This window comes from Centropristis striata, chromosome 7 (genome assembly GCF_030273125.1).
Source record: "Centropristis striata isolate RG_2023a ecotype Rhode Island chromosome 7, C.striata_1.0, whole genome shotgun sequence".
In the NCBI taxonomy this organism is placed as follows: domain Eukaryota; kingdom Metazoa; phylum Chordata; class Actinopteri; order Perciformes; family Serranidae; genus Centropristis; species Centropristis striata.
This window is the reverse complement of record NC_081523.1, coordinates 13,875,749-13,889,110: the sequence shown is the minus strand read 5'-3', so window position 1 is coordinate 13,889,110 and position 13,362 is coordinate 13,875,749. Positions and strand designations below refer to the sequence as shown.

The 13,362-nt window shown below is 42.2% G+C and overlaps 1 protein-coding gene across 1 annotated transcript in view; it reads left to right on the top strand.

The window, feature by feature from the left end:
• fam172a (family with sequence similarity 172 member A) overlaps positions 1-13,362 on the top strand; it is a 154,027-nt gene that overhangs the window by 74,864 nt on the left and 65,801 nt on the right. The gene's annotated exons all lie outside the window — the stretch shown is intronic.

Below are 13,362 nucleotides of genomic sequence, written 5' to 3'. Positions count from 1 at the left end.
AGTAGCATTTCCCACCACCTTCAAGCAAGCATGTGTGACTGCTCAAAAAACCAACACTGGACCCAGCCCAGGTGGAAAACTACAAGACCTGTCTCACTTCAACCGTTCCTATTAAAAATACTGGAGCACACATTTTTTAACCAAGTCTCCAGATTCCTTGCTGAGAACAACCTGTACGATCCAAATCAGTCTGGCTTTAAGCAGGATCTCTCTACTGAGACTGCACTCCTGTCTGTAACAGAATCACTGCGTCTGGCTAGAGCAACTGGTCAATCACCAGCTTTATTGCTGCTGGACCTCACTGCAGCCTTCGACACCGTTAACCACCAAATTCTCCTCTCTACACTCACAGAGCTACTATCTCAGGTTCTGCCCTGATGGTTCAAGTCCTACCTCTCAGGGAGATCTTTTAAAGTGTCTTGTAGGGGGAAGTGTCCAAACTACAAAACGTGTCCACTGGGGTGCCTCAGGGGTCAGTGCTAGGCCCCCTCCATTTTTTAATTTACACCCCTTCACTTGGCACAATCTTCCACAGTCATGGCTTCTCATACCATCGGTCGCAGCCCCCATCAAATTCAAAACCTTGTCTCTTGCTTAGAAAACAGCAACTGGCACAGCTCCTGCCTATACTCCTTTATTCAGTTCCACAAACCCTCCCGCTCACTACGCTCTTCGACTGAAAGGTGTCTGGCTCCTCCACCAATGTAGGGCTCTATGTCTCAAACTAGACTCTTCTCCTCTGTAGTTCCCTGATGGTGGAACTAACTTCCAAACTCTATCCGGTCTGCTGAGTCCCTCTAAATCTTTAAGAAGAGACTGAAGACCCAGCTCTTTACTGTACACCATCACACATAATCAACACACATAACAATGAATTATTGAAAAAAATAAAAATAAATATGTTTGCACTGTACACACACTGTTGCACACTACTTTAAAGCACTTGCGTCCTAAATGCACTTGTGTCCTAATAGGACTCGACTTTATCCATGGCATTTACTGTTGTTTCTTGACTTCATCTTTGCTTGTGTTGTATAACTCTAAAATGTATGCCGCTTTGGATAAAAGCATCTGCTAAATGATATTGTAGATTGTAGCATTTAGGAGTCATAGCTGAAGTTGGGAAGGTATATGTTTGTACACTTATTTTTAGTCTAAGTTGTATGTGTACTTAATGTGCTTCAAAAGGGAGTATGACTTTAACGTCTGTTGTATCATTTTATTTAATGTTTTGGACGTGTTGTCATTCCCTCCAGTGGTAGGAATAAAAAACCACACCGACTCACCAGGTCGTCGTGTTAAACATGTTAACATTGTGAATTCAAACAAAAGCTACTGGGTTATATATGTGTTATATCTATGTTTAGGCAACAAAACTGAATGGTTGGGCCAAGGGAAAGAAATCACGGTTTTAAAACAACATCTGTATATAACTACTGAAAACAGGTTGTTTTGCAGCAGGGACAAAAAATGAGAAATGCATAAGGTCTTTGTGAAAGACAGTGAAAAGTTACCATGCATATCTTTGGAACTTTTCTCATGTCCAGCATACAGTAGCTCTCTACAGCTTGATAAAAAAAATAGCTTCTGAGATTCCAACAACCACGAACATGCTGCGCTAGCTGCGTTAGCTTTTAAAAATACTAAAGTCTGCACGGTATTAAGCTCTGCTAGCTAACATACAGTGCTAGTTGTGTTTGCAAGCCGCTCTATGATCTGAGAGCTGGGTTACATTGCCTGTCTGCTGGTTTCTTGATCTGAAGGATTTACTGCTAGACTCACCACATCCCATATTATTCAGGACATATCTCTTCTCTTTTCTTAGGAAGGGGAAGAGGAGGGAGGCGGCACAATGAGGATACGGCTAGTGGGGGATTAAAGGTGGGCACTTGTCCCACTGGTGTTTTCAGGAATATTTTATTTTCTTTCTTTCTCTTTCACCTACTCTTTTTTGTTTAGTATTTTGTAATTTTAATTTGGCTGCTAAATATTCATGCAGTGTTTTGTCCGTGACAGCCTCAAAATCTCCTGGGCTTTCTCACTGTGTGACGAAGACTTGCTATTCTCTCTATTTGTCTCTTTCTGTCTCTCTATGTTTCCTTCAGTCAGGCTCCCTCTCTCTCTCTGTGTGTGTAAAGGCCTCATCGAGGTTTCTAACTGCGTTCTTTTATGTGATGTCCTTGTCATGTGGAAACTGTCTTAAAAACATTCATATACAGTATGTGCATATATAAATACATAGAATATAGCAGATGCAGTATGGGGAAGGTAACATCAAAAAGAGACTTGAGAGATCCTTGTATTCACTTTAAGTGACAGAGCGTTCGAAAATACCATTGTCAGGTTTCCCTCGAGGCCATCCTAGCTTCTGTTGTCGATCAGTGTTGAAACTCCTTCACCTCTTTCAAACTGACACAAACATTCATAGTTTTTATTAGTAACCCTAAATTGTCCACCTGTACCTATCTGCAAGTCTCTTTTATACTCTATTATTATTCAAGGTTGTATTATTCACTGCTTTTATTATTATTATTATTTTGGTTAAGTGCATTGTTCATATAAAATTTTGCAGGTTTTTCTCCAGTGTAAGCTGTTTGTTAAACTGAAGTAATTAATTACTCGTGCATAGGTTGTGTGCTTAATATTAGCGAGTGTGGGGTCTTGAGAGGGAAAGAGAGAGAAAGAGTGCTTGTTCGTTTGATGGTGAGTAAGAAGTAAATGGTAAAATGGTGAATGGGGTGCACCTATATAGCGCTTTTATCCAAAGCACTTTACACTACACACTACGCTCATTCACATTCATACTGGTGGCCGAGGCTACCAGGGCACACTGGTGCCACCTGCCACCATTGGGAATTCATTCACACACCGATGAACGCAGCATCGGGAGCAATTTGGGGTTCAGTATCTTGCTCAAGGATACTTTGACATGTAGGCTGCCATGGTCGGGGATCGAACCACCAACCTTCCGATCAGAAGACGACCCCACTACCATCTTGCTTGCTAACTGCTGATTAAAGTGAACCGGGCTATATTGGAAACTAGCAACAACGTCAGCCCAAATAGCCACTGCTTAGCGAGCTAACCCAGTAGCGCAGCCCAGGTTCACTAAAGGTGGACTGACCTTTAAGGACCAGCTAATTTGAAGTTACACTGCTGATGCTTCAAATGTTTCAATGTAACATCTCCAGTCTATCTCTCAGAGAGTGAGCTGTCTCCAGCATTCTGTTCGGCTGTGTAACAATTAATAGGGGTCCCATCTCAATACACTACATAATGTGCATAACGCACTACTAGTGACTATGTCCCACAGATCTCAAGGCTGTGGGTCATCAACAATAACACATGCCAAGTCAGAATCAATCAGATTTAAAAAAAAAAAAAACTATTTATTGAGAAAAATAAACAGACAGACAGAGACTCTCCATTTTCGTTAGATTCACATGAACTTCTTGGACTTTACAGATGCACCATATAAGTATGCACATGGGATTTAAAGAAGCCACTATACATTTCTCATTTATTACTTTTTATTGCTGTGTTTTTTCACTCTCTTGCACAAAAGCACACACACATACATACTGTACATGTGCACAACGTCTACTTAATTGAGGAGAAAGTGGTCCAGCGGGACGGGATTGGAGCTTTGTGCGCATGAGCAGACAAGTGGAGAGTGGAGCCTTGCGGGATGAACCGTTTGACACATGAGAAGACCCAGAGAAAACAAGCTGTCTGTGGGTTAATTACTACTCCCCTTTGCAGTTAATAAATACATTTCTGATCAAGCACATCAAAAAGGCCCGGCATTAATTTCTCCTGCTCGCTCCCCTTGCTCCGGAGCATGTTAGCCCCTGTTTGGAGCGCTCAAGTGTTTCATTGCAATTTGATTTCTTTTAAAACACTTCACAGTGTGTACTGACTAATTATAGATACATCAAAGAGTAGCTAACTGCCTTTGAATGAGAGTGTGAGAGAGAGCCTTGCGCTGCAGGGGGAAGGCTGCTCGCTCTTTCTCTGCTTCGCCCCCACCTTTCTCGCCCTTTTCCCCTCTCTGTCATTCTTTAGCTATCACAGAATCCATCCATCCATCTCAGTTCACTGTTTTGCAGTTCTCTCCTTCTCTCTATCACTCCCTTAGAGTCTCTAGTCTCCTCTGACATCTGCTTTCATGCTTGGCCAGCCTGCTCCTCCCTGCTCCTCCTTCTCTGTCTCTCTCAGCTGTATGGTTTTAAAGGAAGATGGGTCATGTTCCCCCAGTCTCGCTACTTTGTTTTGAACCCAGTATTCCTATATTCCCTTCAAAGTCTAAGGAGTTATAGCCTGGCTGTGGTCTGTGACTCTCTGCATCTTTCCATCTCACATACACACAAATGACCACGCTCATATACGTTTCAGGTCTGCAGTATCCTTTCTTCACCTGAGGACAAAATCTCAACCTAGAACCAGCGAGAGAGAGAGAGAGAGAGAGAGAGAGAGAGAGAGAGAGTGAGTAAGGGGGCTGAGGGGATAGAACCATACAGAAAGAGGGCCCTGCCTCCATCTCTCCCTCTGCTCTGCCTGTCTTTTCATCTTTCTTCGTTGCCAGGAGTGCGGGGGGGTGGACTTGTAAGTGTAAGTGGCGGTAGTGGTTGTGTTGAGGAGGGGTTGTCTAACCCGCACTAACCTTCCCGCTCACAGAACGAAAAAGGAGCACTCTTATTGGATGGGACAGGGCAGCATTATATAAGGTCTTATGTAAGAATGCATCTGTCTCCCAGTACACAAATGTGTGGGTGCCAACCAGACAACCAGCCAGCCACCACAACAGCCCTTCAAGAACATGATTACAGATTTTAAGTGTCCTCTATGAACACGCCACATATATACAGTACATGCTTGCAGAATATCTCCCTGTGCACTTTCTGTATAGTGCCATCTGTTTCAATCTATAATGAATATAGCTTAGTTTCCTCTCTGTCGTCCTTGGATCCATGTGTGTGTAAGCGTATGCGTGTGTTGTGGCTAGGTGTCAGATGTGGGAAGAGATGCTTGAGGTGAGACAGATAGATATGGAGGATTTCTTCACTCCTTGTGGACTTCATTGCCATACCGGTGTGTGGAGGATGAGAAAGATGAAACACTGCCGGGTGAATCAGCCTGAGTCGGAGAAGTTAGTTTTACATACCTCAGAGTTTAAAAGTGATTGTGTTACCTTGCCGTAATACAGCATCCTCACATTAAATCAGAGGTTTTTATGTTGGTATAGGGAGATACAAAAACAACAATAAACTTTGTTTTGCCTACACCTAATTAGATTCACAAGTTGAATTACAAGTGAGAAAAGTAGTTACACTTATATTTTCTGTCTCTTTAAGATTTCCTGTTCATTTTCCATAGTTTTCCAGATAAGCTCTTCTGCCATTTCTCTGTGAATGCAACGACATTTTAAACTTTGTTTGCATTGACAGTCTTCATGTTTCTCACTCTGTAGTCTTTATTATCTGTACTGAACCCTGTCACCACAATTTTCACCTCTCCTAAATCCACTCTGCTTTATGTCCTGTTTTGTGTCCTCATTTCCTTCGTCTCCCTAATTCCCCCTCTCCAAGTCATGGTGACCCTCAGGGCAGCGGCGGTGCCAACTATGCCCTCTGTGCAGGACTCTGGGCCTGGCAGCAGTCTGTACAGCTCCATGACTGGCATGGTAACAGCCCACTGAACACATGGCGCTGTGCAAACACTTTTGTTTCCAATCCTCAACCTTCTTACAGCATGCCTCTAGAAAATCATATATATATATATATATATATATATATATATATATATATATATTTATCATGTATATTCACTTATACCACTTTCAGTATCTATATCTTAAGTGTTTTGTTTTCTTGAAATTCACCTTTTTCACCTTTTTTAATGTCATGCAATGTTTATTGTCAACTTCCATGGTTTTAAAGGAATACGCTTATTTGCCTCTTACTGTAATTTGGTTTTCAGGTTTCTTATTATATGTATTTAACATGTAGAAAATTAGACGGTATGGTTTAAGGTGGCTTAAGTTAGCTTATGCTTATGTATATGGCCAACTGCCAGGAAGCAAATGCATGCAGCCTCTTAGAAGTCCTTTTCTCCCTGTAAAGTTGCTGACCTTCCACAATTTCCTAACTCTTACCAAACCCCATCTGATTCTTGGATGGAGCAACACTTGAAGCTGTTTGAAGTTTTCTCTTTCATTGGAAGTTAGCCTCTCCACCCTGGCTCCAGTGTTTGCGCTTTCTGAGACTTGACATATCCCTGATCAATCCCTCTACTGAATGCACAGACATAAAATTGATATTGATCTTTTCACAGAATGTAAATCAGCAAGCAAGTGGATATCCCTAAAATGTTTGAGTATCCCTTTAAACTGTGTCAAACTAAGTTCCACAGTTGTATCTATCTGAAATAATCTTCAAGAACCAATGCAACCTTCACCTGAGTTCATCACCACACAAGCAAAAATCACTTTTAATTTGTTGACAAAATCATCCCAGCTGTGAAGACGTCCATACACAGGCTCCGAAAAGCCCCTCGTCTAATGTTGTATGCACGTCTCGGCCGCCTTCGAAACTCTGAGTGCTAGCCTGTCTATTGCTTCTGGAGGGGATGAAGAGAGGGTTTGTTTTTATCTCAAGGTTCTCCGTAGCTGGCGGGCTTGCAAGCGGTGCAGTAGTAGTGCAGTTTCCTGTGTGTATGTCGGCCTGCGTGTCTGATATGTCTGTCTATGTCTGCAAGTGGGTGCACACATATTGTATGGGTGTGTATGTGTGTGTGCGCACATATGCATATGTGCACGTCCGTGTGTGTCAGCCCTAGCCTGGAGAAGCCTGTATCGTCCTGAGCAGAACAGCTTGGTGGAGAGCAGCTATCAGAGCCACGTTAGGGGAGGAGAGGAGGAGAGGGTGAGAGGCGATGATAAATGGCTGGGGCACACTAGCAGAAATTAGTGGAGCCGTATGCAAAGCTGTGGCGTTTTGTTTGATGTGAAACAAAAGGACCACCATGACAAAAGTGCCTGCCAGCCTGCACAGCAGGACAGCAGCCCTCAGGACATACACCATCACCACTGAGAAAGTGTGTGTGTGCATTGGTACGCACTTGCGTGTGCGTGTATGTGGTAATGCATGCATATCATGCATGGTGCTGTTTTCCAGTCCTGTCTATATTATGTATATTATCCCTCTCTGTGTTTTTGTACTCTGCTCGTAATGACAGACAATGCCTAGCCCTTTGTACACCATGAAAAGACATGGTTTCTTCCTCAGTACAGCTACAGCATATTTGCTCTATTAAGCGGCTGAAATATAGACATCTAATTTCTTTGTGAATGAATAGGCATCTTAGAGAGCTGCTCTCCTCTTAACATAAGGATGTAAATTGAACTGTTTAAATGTCACGGCTAGCAAGCTGATTTGATTTGAATTGATTTGCTTGTTTCTTGAAAAAAAGAGCTCCCTTGCCAAACCTTAGCTGCGCTGGCTGCCACAGATAGACCAAGGTCTTTCTTTCCACCTCAACAACACATTGTAGAGCTTCTGAATTCTTCTATCTGCTGTGATTATGTACAAATGGCCTTCATTTGCCATCCATTTCAAAGCTGTAGTGCTGCATTGTGACTAGAGGCAGATGACGCAGACCAAATTACAGCGGGTTTGCTGTCTGAAAAGGATACTCGCACAATAGGCTTTGTGAAGTATTCCCTTCAATACGTCGCCATTATTCTCACCTTTGTTGGTGTTTCTCTCTATGTTTCAGGAGCATCTTTGGTTTCTAGATTACATTTGTGGTGTTGGTAAGGAGCAGGGGGGTTGGAAATACTTTACTCACCTTTTGTCTCTCTTGTGCTGTTCCTTCAATATCAAAGGAAATTGATTTTGTTTGAGATTGTAATTTTTTTTTATTTCCTTCATTATAAATTCTATCTTAGTTTATTGCTGCACAGTTGCAACACAGCCACGCTCTTAGGAAATAATAAACACTGTCTGTTGATTTTTTGGTTTATTTTTCATAAATTCCTTCTTCCATTATACATAAACTGCATTCCTGTTTTTTGTAAGGCTCGTTTCATAACGTCTCAGTTAACTGAAGGGAAGTAGGAAAAGGCAGTAGGAAATTGTCATAGTTGGCAGGAATCTGCTGCTTGAAAACAGCGTGGATCCCATTTGTCCACCGAGTTATTCTCCTTCGTCATGTGTCCTATTTGCTGCTGCATCTTCCTGTCCAATGATTTTTTTTCCCCTGTGTAGCTAGCTAGCTTATTAATCAGATGTTGTTATCTGATCAACAAATAAAATGTATTTCTATATTGTGACTATAACAGCAGGGACTTTATGCCCATTCAGTCTCATTCTACAATAAAATGCATGTTGTGAAATAATGCATGTAGGTTCCCATATTTTCTTACAGTTTTTATAGCATACATGCCACTACACCCACAACCAGCTAACTCGCAACTCCATGGACACAAAAATTACTGTGATCACTTAACTTTCTATATTCAGTTGGATTAAGACAGACGTTCCTGCAGGGCTGTTACAACGCAGAAAAGCAAGACTGTGAGAGGGGTTCTGAGGGAGGTGATTCACCTTGTGTTCAGTGTTTCAACTGCTGTTTCCCTCAACTTTGTTTCAGTAGTACTGCATGTATTGTATAGCTAGATAAAGCACCTATATGTTTCAAACCTTGTTTTTTTTTCTTGTTTCCCGAACTTTTGTGATCCAGGGTTAGGAAGGTCATTTGAGACATAGCCAACAACCGAGGGCAATTCAAGGCATCGCTTTCATTTTCGCACAATTTAAAATCTTGGGGATATATGTGTCTTATTTTGATCAAACTCTCCTATAGTGTACTCCACCGCCCAGAGGCAGACAAGGAGCTGTTGCTCTCACCTAAGGCTCTGACGCACTAACACTCCATACGCTTCAGGATCACTTCCATACATTGTGATCTTCAGTTGAAGAATCCCTCTTTGTCTCCATATGTGTCTTTGACTGCAGTTTGATAGTTTGAGTACATAGCTGACTTTTTTTTCATGACCGGTTCAGTAAGTTGCTTTCCACTATTCTCTGTTCACAGAGAGAGAGAGAGAGAGAGAGAGAGAGAGGGAGAGAGAGAGAGAGAGAGAGAAGTTGTTTTCAGTTTCCAGATCGCCCAGATCGCTACCTTGTACATAATTAAGTCATGTGCTACTTCTAATTGGTCTGTGATAGTGTTTGATTGATACCAATTTTAGACTGCGGTACAAGAGGACATTAATAAATGTCAGCTGTTTGTTTTGAATAGTTAGTCTTATCTAGTCCTTGGTCTGACCATGCATGGTTTTAAACGGTCGAGCACACTTTCACCAGGTCGTCACGGTTACCCACTATTCTCTTTCGTTCCTCAAAACACACAGATGTTGCCATGGTGACATAATTGAAAATCATTACACCTCAAATAAGTATTGTTGAGGTGACTATTCATAAGTCTCCTCTCACCTTTTTGTCTTCCTGTTTTTTTTTCCTCCCTAGTGAAAAGGAAGTGAAAAATCCATCTGTCCTCAGTGCATCATTGTGCAAAGGCTCTTTTTAATCTCTCTTGTCCTGCCCCACCCACCCCACACCCCACCTCTTCAACACAGGGTCTTTCTTGCCACTTTGTGATATAAGAAGCCAAGCTAGTTGAAGTTCATTTGAGTTCAGTTAAATCTTGAGGGATTCATCATTACATATTTACTGGCTGAGGCTGATCTTGCTGTAAGGTTCTACCCTCGTCCCATTGATCTAGTGCGCATGTTCACTCCCGAGGTTACGGGACGTGCTTCCATTTGCATAAGGCCCTGGGCAAGGTTCTTTCCACCATTGATTGGCCTGTCCATGAGCGCCCCGTGCCTCCTCACATTGATCACTTTGTTTTTTCCCGGAGACAGTGCTACTCAGAGTTCAGCTGCAGCTCCGGCATATCAGACCTGCCGGAGGAGGAGAGACCGACAGGGAGCGAGGAAAGAGAGGAAAAAGAAAGAGAAAGCACAAAAGAGGGAGAAGTAGGAGTCAGAGGGGGTAGATGGGAAACTTTAGAGCCAATATCTTAATAATTTTGCATACTTTTTCTTTGAATTTTGACACTTAAGCAGAGAAAGTAAAACACAGTTTCACCCTGTGTCTTTACTCCTTCAGCATGTGTTTCCCAGAGCAAGCTGCCTGAGTAGTATCCACTGCTTTTACAGGAGTAAACACATATATGCACTTAATCAGATGTACAATAAAACACACAGAATGTTCAGCACACAGACACGGATATTAACATTTCTACTCGTACCTGAATTGCTGTTCAAATTGAACAGCCCTCCTCCCTTCCTGTTTATCCTCACCCTCTGCTTCAACCCTGGTCGGCTTGTATCAGTGTGCTACAGAGAAAGCTCTCCTCTCCCTGCGCTGTCTTTCACTTTCGTTTTTTTTCCCTCCTCTTGCCTGTTTCCACTCTTTTACCAACACTGTCTGCCTTGTAGCTGCTCGGACAGTCTTCCCTCTCTCCACCTACTCACTTGGTCAGTGTGGATGCTATCTAGATTTACTCAGGGTTTCCTCGCTCTCTACCATATTTTAGCAGCATGTTTACATGCAATGCTGAAGTCCGTTTTATAAAAAGTTTTCTGTTTTTTTCTTGAGTCAAGTTTATAACAGACAGACCCTAAACATTTTCTATATGAATCTGGTATAGTATGCTTGTATGTGATTTGCACAGTTTATTATATCATTGTATTGCATATTCTTGTATTTATGCAGTTTTATGACGGTTGAGGAGCTGCAGCACTAAAAGTATGAGAACTAACCCTGTCTTTTTGAACCGAATTGTACTAATGTACTAATCAGTGATCACCACATGAAGTCTTCCGTGTTTGCGTTTTGATTTGTGCATATGTGCCATCGTGTGTTTATCCAGCATGGCGTCAGTGGCGGCGCAAGGCTCAGACTCCCATGATGCACCACCTCTCTTTGTTCTGCTGTGTGAGAGCAGTATGCGGCTTTGTCTGCCTCTCTCGTTCCTCTCGGCTCGTTGCCTCAGAGGCAAGGTCTCGCTCTCTTCCCTCTCCTCTACTTCAGACCTCTCTCGCTCTTTCATTCACTCTTTAATACCCATTGGGCACTACCGTCCACTCCTTTCGCTCCTCTCTCTGTCGCTCGTTGTCTTTTACCTTCCTTCTTAATTCGCACCGAAAACTCTCCTTCACTCATTCTTCCTTTACCACTTGCCCTTGTTTTTTAAAATGTCAAACCACTCCCTGTTGCTGTTCTTTTTTTGTGTGTGACTCTAGCACTCCTCTGTGCTCCTTTGGTCAGCCTCATACTTGACACTTATCTGTAAACTTACCTCTTCTCGTTTTCTTCCTTTTATCGCACGCCAGTGTATGTGGTCTTATGCTTGTTCATTGCTCTTCCCCTTTGCTTCCGATTCACTCACTTTCTTTTTCCCTTCCCTCTCTGAAGCTCAACTTCACATCGGCCATGCTCCTTCACTCTGTGCCGTCTCATTCCGATACTTCACTTTAGACTGACCTCACTTTTGTCTGTCTTTTTATATTTTGTCTTCTTTAACAAACCAGTTTTTCCCCCGACTGTTTCCTCCTTCTGACCAGCCCCTACCTTTCAGGGGGAATTAATCTCAAATTCTGTTTATTTATATGATTTTAAATTGCTGAGCAGAAATTATAATCTAAACTTTTCACTTCAATATAATCTAAACTGTCCAATCAATTATATGTAAAATACTTTTTTTTAATGCAAGATGCTTCTTTAAAACACGTTCTCACTCTTTTTCCTGATGCCACATTTAGACACTTTTTCTATTTGTCCTTTTCTCTAACTTGCCTTTCATTCTTGATCTCTCGAATTCTCTGTTCCCACTGTGGTATTTTCATGCATACACCTGCTGTGTCTGGGTGTGTCAGTTGGTTACGACCTAGGTCACCTTCACCAGAGAGGGAATACGAGTGGTTGACGTGAGGTTTGAATGTGGTGAAGATGACATGTTGACAGCTCAAATGAATCGCTTGTCACATGTCATTTTTCCCCCTCCCTCCCCCTCGGTTAATTCTTCCATAAGAATGCATACAATATACAAGAGGAATCTTGAGGACATACTGGGTTGTAAATTGTCATGCAGGCATCACTTGAATTCAACACATTCAATTCAGTTTGCTTTTCTGTGCTTTTTTCTGCCTCTGCCCCCAGGACTGTGAAAGGTCTCATTCTGCAGCGAATGTAGAAGGAAGAATAAGTCTTAGGAATTGAAAGGAAAGTGTCGTTTCTGAAAGGCTGTGAGGAACAGCTAGGCGGATCCTGGTGCAAATGTCAGTGAACTCAGTGACTCTCAAGGTTGAAGTTTAAACCCTCTCTCCCTCCTCTGCTTCTGTTCCTCTCATCTTGTCTCTCCTTTTTGCTTTTTCCTTCAAACTCTGCGTCTCCATCCACGCCCGCCTCCTTTACTCTCTGCTCTCAATCTTTCACTGCTTTTAAAGTTCATTGAATGCGTTGTTGGTATTCTGTGGTGTTTTCACTTTGCCTACTCCAAACCCTCTGCACCAGGGTCACAGCATTCTTTTAGTGTGTTTTTAGAGATTTTTTTCAGTGTCAATGCCTCACCTGCAGACTGCGCCATTTATTTCCTGTCCATATCTCCAGTGTTTAAACGGAAAACACAACGACGGGGTTGGTTGCAAAGGAAAAAAGGCAATTCCATACTTTCCCATTTACTTCATATTTTCTGCACTTTAAGCTTGAAATACCCCATATTGGCTATTCAGCTGATCTATACCCAACTATATAGCTTCCGATACTTATGGAAAGCTGAGTTTGAATCCTTTATGGCAATTTTTTTCCATGGGTGTGTTTTAGTTATGTACCTGCAGTAAAACATATTTAATTTTTTAAGCCTGGAAAGCTGACAGTGAAAAGAGATGAACTGTTTTATGTGCCATTTTAAGGCTTTATGTGCTGTGAAATATGATGGGGGTTATGAAAGAGCAAAAGGAAGGGAGAGAGAGGAAGGGAGAAGGAGAGCGAGCGAGAGACTCCTGGTGTGGAGCAGCCTTTGATGTCTTAGCTGGCTTGGAGCTGAATGGGAAACTCACTGAAGGGTAGGCCTTGTTTCATGGTGGGAATATGAAGCTGTCCGAGTACAAAAAAAAAAATACATGCACGCGTTTGCACAGATTTGTTTTTTATACATTCATGTTTGTGAACATGTTTTTATCTTTAAGCATGAGTGTGCATTTTGCTCCAAAGGCTTGTTTGTTGTCCCAGTAAGATAGGTTTTCATTTCTTCCCCGTCATGTCACTCATTAGTTTGTGGTTCATGTTCAGA